Source organism: Lactuca sativa, chromosome 1 (assembly GCF_002870075.4).
Source record: "Lactuca sativa cultivar Salinas chromosome 1, Lsat_Salinas_v11, whole genome shotgun sequence".
Classification (NCBI taxonomy): Eukaryota; Viridiplantae; Streptophyta; class Magnoliopsida; order Asterales; family Asteraceae; genus Lactuca; species Lactuca sativa.
The window spans coordinates 174,139,289-174,145,721 of record NC_056623.2 but is presented as its reverse complement, the minus strand read 5'-3'; the positions used below and the strand labels follow the sequence as shown (position 1 = coordinate 174,145,721).

General features: G+C 40.0%; 1 non-coding gene across 1 annotated transcript; it reads right to left on the bottom strand.

Moving 5' to 3' along the window:
• Positions 1–402: 402 nt before the first annotated feature.
• Positions 403–509, bottom strand: LOC111900801 (small nucleolar RNA R71). The gene has a single exon (XR_002853278.1). It is a non-coding gene; the product is annotated as a small nucleolar RNA R71 (small nucleolar RNA).
• Between the last annotated feature and the right edge of the window lie 5,924 nt (positions 510–6,433).

Below are 6,433 nucleotides of genomic sequence, written 5' to 3'. Positions count from 1 at the left end.
GACGAATTAGCTATTCTCATGGCTAAGATCGATGAAGTCCCCATGGGGGAATGGAAGAAGAGGATACGCAATGATACCGATCTGGGACTTGTGCAACCCGCAATTCCCACAACTTCCACTTTTGAGCTTAAGAGTCACATTCTTGCTCTACTCTAGGAGATCTCCTTCTACGGAAAAGACCACGAAGATGCTTACAAACACTTGGATGAAGTCAATGATGTAGCTGATTATTTTAATGTTCCAAACGTGCCTTGTGAAACTCAGCTACTTCGCATGCTTCTGGTTACATTGAAGGGTGCTGCAAAGGATTGGCTCAAGTCACTTCCCCCCGGATCCATCACTACATGGGCCAAGATGAAAGAAGAGTTTATGGATCAATTCTGCCCACCCTCCAAGATATCTAAGTTAAAGAAAGCCATAGCCAACTTTGAACAACAAGCTGGAGAGTCACTTTATGAAGCTTGGGAGAGGTACATGAGTTTACTAAGGAATTTCCCACATCATGACCTTAATAGTCAACAAGAAGTCTCCATTTTCTATGATGGAGTGAATGTTACAACAAGGCAATTACTTGACTCACAAGGTCCACTCACAAAGAAAGCACCCCCGGTGATAAAGCAACTAATTTAAGAATTCTCTAAGCATTCTAGAGAATACCACAATCCAAGGAATGAGGTGACCAGGGGATCAGCTTATGCAGCTTCAGAAGATTTGTTAGCAGTCATGGCTATGTTGAACACCATGGATAGGAGGATGGATAAAATGGATCAAACGATACATGCTATTCAGGTGGGTTGTGAGAATTTTAATGGACCTAATCTTACTAGAGATTGTGACTTGGACGAGAATGGGAATAAGAAGGTGCAAGTATGTTACTCAAGTGGTGACCATTATGATAAAGAATGGCGGAAACCCAAGAAAGAGTAGCTTCGTTATGAGGAGTACCAGAGGGCTAAGGAGGAGAAATTTAAACAAAAAGGAAGAGGTTTTTACCAAAGGAGGAGCCGGTACAAGAAAGGAAATCAAGTTTGGAGGAGATGCTTACCAAGTTTGTAGCTGCTTCAGAAAAGAGACACAATGACCATGATGCTGCAATACAAGAGACAAGAACAATGCTTAGGAATCAACAAGCATCTATCCACAACATTGAGACACAGCTAGGGAAACTTGCTCAAAAAATTAATCAAAGATCACCAGTAGAACTTCCTAGTAAAACCGAAAACAACCCACGAGGCGCACATATAAATATTTTGACAACTAGAAGTGGGAAGATAATTACCCCTCTGGCACCTATTCAAAATAAAGAGCCCAAGCACTTACTATAAGGAGGATGTAGAAAAACAAAGCCAAAATCAAAATCTGCATGACACAGACCCTACTCGCCGAGTCCAGTGCCTAATCAGAAAAGTCAGATCCCAGCAAAACCATTTCAGCCTCCAATGCCATATCCAGCCCGAGCTAAGTAAGAAAACAAGGAAGAAGACTACCAGAAGTTCCTAGATCACATAAAAGCTCTTCAAATCAACATACCATTCATAGAAGCAGTTGCCCAAATGCCAAAATACGCCAAGTTTCTCAAAGAGCTTCTAACTAATAGAAGGAAGATGGAGGAAGTGAAGGAGGTAGTTCTTAATGAGAATTGCTTAGCTGCCATGTTGAACAAGATACCGAAGAAGAAGGGTGACCCGGGAAGCTTAACTTTGCCTTGCCAATTTGGGAATTTGGCCACCATTCATGCATTGGCTGATTCGGGAGCAACTGTGAATCTCATGCCTTATTCATTTTTCAAGAAATTGGATATCCCGGAACCAAGGCCAATTCGAATGGCAATACACTTAGCAAATAAAATAGTCACATTTCCAAGAGGAATATGTGAAGATCTATTGGTGAAGGTAGATAAATTCGTGTTTCCCACGGATTTTATAATTCTAGACATGGCAGCGGATCCTCAAGTCCCGATCATCCTTCGAAGACCTTTCCTTAACACCGCAATCACTATAGTTGACATGCAAGATTCAAAACTTACTCTACAGGTGGGGGATGATTCAGTCACTTTCGAGGTTGATCAAGCCATGAAGCATGCAAGGCATAGTGATGACACAACACTTTCAATTGATATGTTGGATGAATTGATGGAGGAATGGCATAATGAAGATCCAAACAAGTCCACCATCACCTTTACTGAAGAACTTGATGCTGAAAAAGACCTACTGGAAATAGAGAGACTGCTGGAAGAAGTTAATTATGATGAGTTAATGAAGACCATGGAGCAACCTACTCGCCGAGTAGACTCGACCTACTCGCCGAGTTCATTTGAAGAATCCCGAGGAATCGCGATTTCTGCACCGCTCTTGATGAGTCCCTTACCTGTACTCGAGGTGTTCAGCATGCAGAACGCAAAAACTGAGCTCAAGGGACTACCAGATCACTTGGAGTATGCATTCCTTGAAGATGGTCAACAAAAACTAGGTATAATAGCTTCTGACCTCTCTAAATCTAAAAAAGAAGAATTATTTCAAGTCTTAAAGAAGAGGAAGAGTGTCATTGCATGGAGTATCACTGATATCAAGGGAATAAGCCCCTCTTATTGCTCTCACAAGATCAACCTGGAAGAAGCAGCAAAGCCAGTAGTGCAACACCAAAAAAGATTGAACCCACACATGCAAGAAGTGGTCAAGAAGGATGTAGGCAAGGTTTTTGATGCGGGGATCATTTATTCTATTTTCGATAGTCCATGAGTTAGTCCTATCCAGGTGGTGCCGAATAAAGGAGGGATGACAGTCATATCAAACGAGAAGAACGAGCTTATTCCGACACGAACGGTAACCTGTTGGCGAGTGTGCATCGATTATCGAAAGCTAAATGATGCCACTCGTAAAGACCATTTTCCTTTGTCTTTTATAGATCAAATGCTTGAAAGATTGTCCGATCATAGTTATTATTGTTTTTTAGATGGATTTTCGGGTTACTTCCAAATACCCATAGACCCAATGGACCAAGAAAAGACCACTTTCACTTGCTCGAGTGGGACTTTTGCCTATCGCCGCATGCCCTTTGGGTTATGCAATGCACCTGCGACATTTCGAAGGTGTATGACAGCCATATTCCACGACATGGTGGAAAAGTTCATGGAAGTATTTATGGACGATTTTTCTGTTTTTGGATCTTCTTTCCATAATTGTATTGCTAACCTTGATTTAATGCTTGCAAGGTGTGAAAAGACCGATTTGGTCCTTAATTGGGAGAAATGTCACTTTATGGTTAAAGAGGGTATAGTTTTGGGCCACAAAGTTTCCAAATCGGGAATTGAGATCGATCGGGCAAAAATATATACAATTGCCAAATTACCTCCACCGACTAATGTGAAGGGCATTAGGAGTTTTTGAGGAAAAACAGGTTTTTACCGGCGTTTCATAAAAGATTTTTCCAAAATAGCTAGACCTTTAACACAATGGCTTTTAAAAGATGCACCATTTAATTTCACTAAAGAGTGGCTAGATGCCTTTGAATTTTTGAAAGAAAAATTGACGAATGCCCCAATCATTATTACCCCGAATTGGAATTTACTTTTTGAAATAATGTGTGATGCTAGTGACTTTGCATTAGGAGTTGTCCTTGGTCAAAGGGTTGATAAGCACTTTCAACCAATTTATTATGCAAGTAAGACTTTGATTCCGGCCCAAGAAAATTAAACCACAACCAAAAAAGAATTACTAGTTGTGGTGTATGCTTTTGACAAATTCCGCCCTTATTTAGTTTTATCTAAAACCACTGTTTTTACTGATCACTCTGCTATTAAGTATTTATTTGCCAAGCAGAATCCAAGACAAGATTGATACGTTGGGTTCTAGTTCTACAAGAATTTGACATTGAGATACGTGATAAGAATGGAATGGAGAATGTAGCGGCCGACCACTTATCAAGGATAGAAAACCCGCATTTTGAAGCATTGGAAGAAGATAAAACTGGAGACGATTTTCTGGACGAGTACATCTTGGTGACCACGGGGGAAGAGCCATGGTTTGCGGACATAGCTAATTACTTAGCTACCAAGTACATCCCAAAAGACTTTTCCCGCCAACAAAAGAAGAAATTCTTTTCGAAAATAAAATACTACTTTTTGGATGAGCCATATTTTTCTGAAGCTGCACGGATGGGATCATAAGGAGATGCGTATTTGGGAATGAAAGCCAAGAAATTTTGGAGCATTGCAATAACGGGCCCACCGGTGGACATCATGGAACACATTACACGAAAAAGAAGATATTTGATATTGGGTTTTATTGGCCCACAATTTTTAAAAATGCTACCCAATATGTCAAAGAGTGTGATGCATGTCAAAGAGCGGGAAACATCTCCTCCCAAAACAAAATGCCACAAGATAGTATTCAAGTGTGCGAAGTATTTGACGTATGGGGGATCGATTTCATGGGACCATTTCCAAACTCAAAGGGCAATAAATATATTTTGGTAGCAGTTGATTATGTATCCAAATAGGCAGAGGCACAAGCTTTACCAACTAATGATGCTCGGGTGGTGGTGCGTTTTTTGAAGATGTTATTCAAAAGATTTAGAGTTCCTAAAGCCCTTATTAGTGACCGAGGCATTCATTTTGCCAATGATCAATTAGAAAAGGTGTTAAGGAAATATGGGGTAACCCATAAATTCTCTACATCTTACGATCCACAAACTAGTGGACAAACTGAAGTGACAAATAAAGCATTAAAGAGAATTTTGGAGAGATCGGTGGGTAGCAATCGAAAGGAATGGTCGGATAGACTAGATGATGCACTTTGGGCCTTCCGAACAGCTTTCAAAACACCTATTGGTACTACACCATATAGGCTAGTTTATGGGAAGCAATGTCACTTACCGGTGGAAATAGAGCATAAAGCTTTTTAGGCTTTAAAAATGTGCAACTTTGATATGGCTGAACTTAGAAACAACCGGTTGTTGCAATTGAATGCTCTTGAAGAACTTAGAAATGAGGCTTATAGTAGCTCCTTGATTTATAATGAAAATAATCAAGAGTTGGCTTGACAAAAAAATCAAGGGTAATAAAGACTTTCATGAAGGGAAAAAACTGTTGCTTTTTAATTCAAGGCTCAAACTCTTTCCGGGCAAACTAAAGTCAAGATGGGATGGTCCATTTCTAGTGAAGAAGGTGTTTCCACATGGAGCTATCGAGTTATTATGAAGACATGGCACTCCTTTCAAGGTTAATGGACATAGAATGAAAAAATATGAAGAAGGAATCCCAAGGAATGAAGACATAGAAGAAGGGCTGTTGCTGGAGGGCATGGTAGAAATGGAGAACGGAAGGAGTCCAGCTAACGACTCCTTAAAAAGAAGCGCTCCCGGGAGGCAACCAGAGTTTAGAGTTTTCATTTCTTTTCCCTTTGTTTTTCTTTTTCACTTTTAGGATCTGTTTGCTTTTCATTCTTCTTCTGAAATTCTGCTTAAAATGATTGCTTGAGGGCAAGCAATGCTCAAAGTGTGGGGTGGTGGTAAAAAAAATTGAGTTTTTTTCAAACTGACTTATATACTCGCCGAGTTCATAGGATTAATCAGCGAGTACCTTATGGAAATCATGAAAAAACGCGAACACGCGTTTCTACTCGGTGAGTAGGAATTTCTACTCGACAAGTACAACCATTTAAACGGGTTTTTACAATCTGTAAATAAGGGTTTCTTTTTACCCTACTCATTTCACTAGCCGCCTCCCTCATACTCGCCGAGCATTCTCTTCCTTTCAAGTCATTCCCTTGATTTTTGTTGAATCTCCATCCACAAGGCAAAAAGGTATGATTTTCCTTTGTATTCTTGTTAAAGGTTATAACTTTATCAATTCTTGGTTTTTATTTTGCTTAAATCCGAATTTGGGGATTTACTCCAATTCTAGGGTTTCGATTTCACCATGAATTAGGAAGGTTTGGACAAAATTTATTGTGGATTTGTGTTCAAGGGACTTAGAATAGCAAACCCCTTCGCAAATTTATGTTTTTTGATTGACCTAATATGGTCCGACGGAAATCTGTTCTCACAGTTCATCCTACTCGCCGAGTAGATGCTATGACATACCTGTTATGATTAACTTTAATTGCTGGGTTTTGTTTGTTGTTGTTTTCTTGATGTTATTTTGCAGAAAGCATGTCTAGAAGAGGTCAGAGTTCAAGGGGAGGAGCTCAAGGAGACATTCCATGGCTTACTTTTCAACAAATAACTTCAAGATCTTCACAAACCCAAGCAAAGAACAGATTGGAGGCTCTCAAGCAGAAAGAAATTCACCTTCCCAATGCAATCGATTGGGATTGGTTGGGTAAAATTGGTTTGGAAGAAGAGTTGACACCATATTTGGTGAAATCCTTTGACGTGGGTGGATCCACAATAATTTGTGATGGATGGTTGCAGCTATTCAAGATTCCAGAACCTG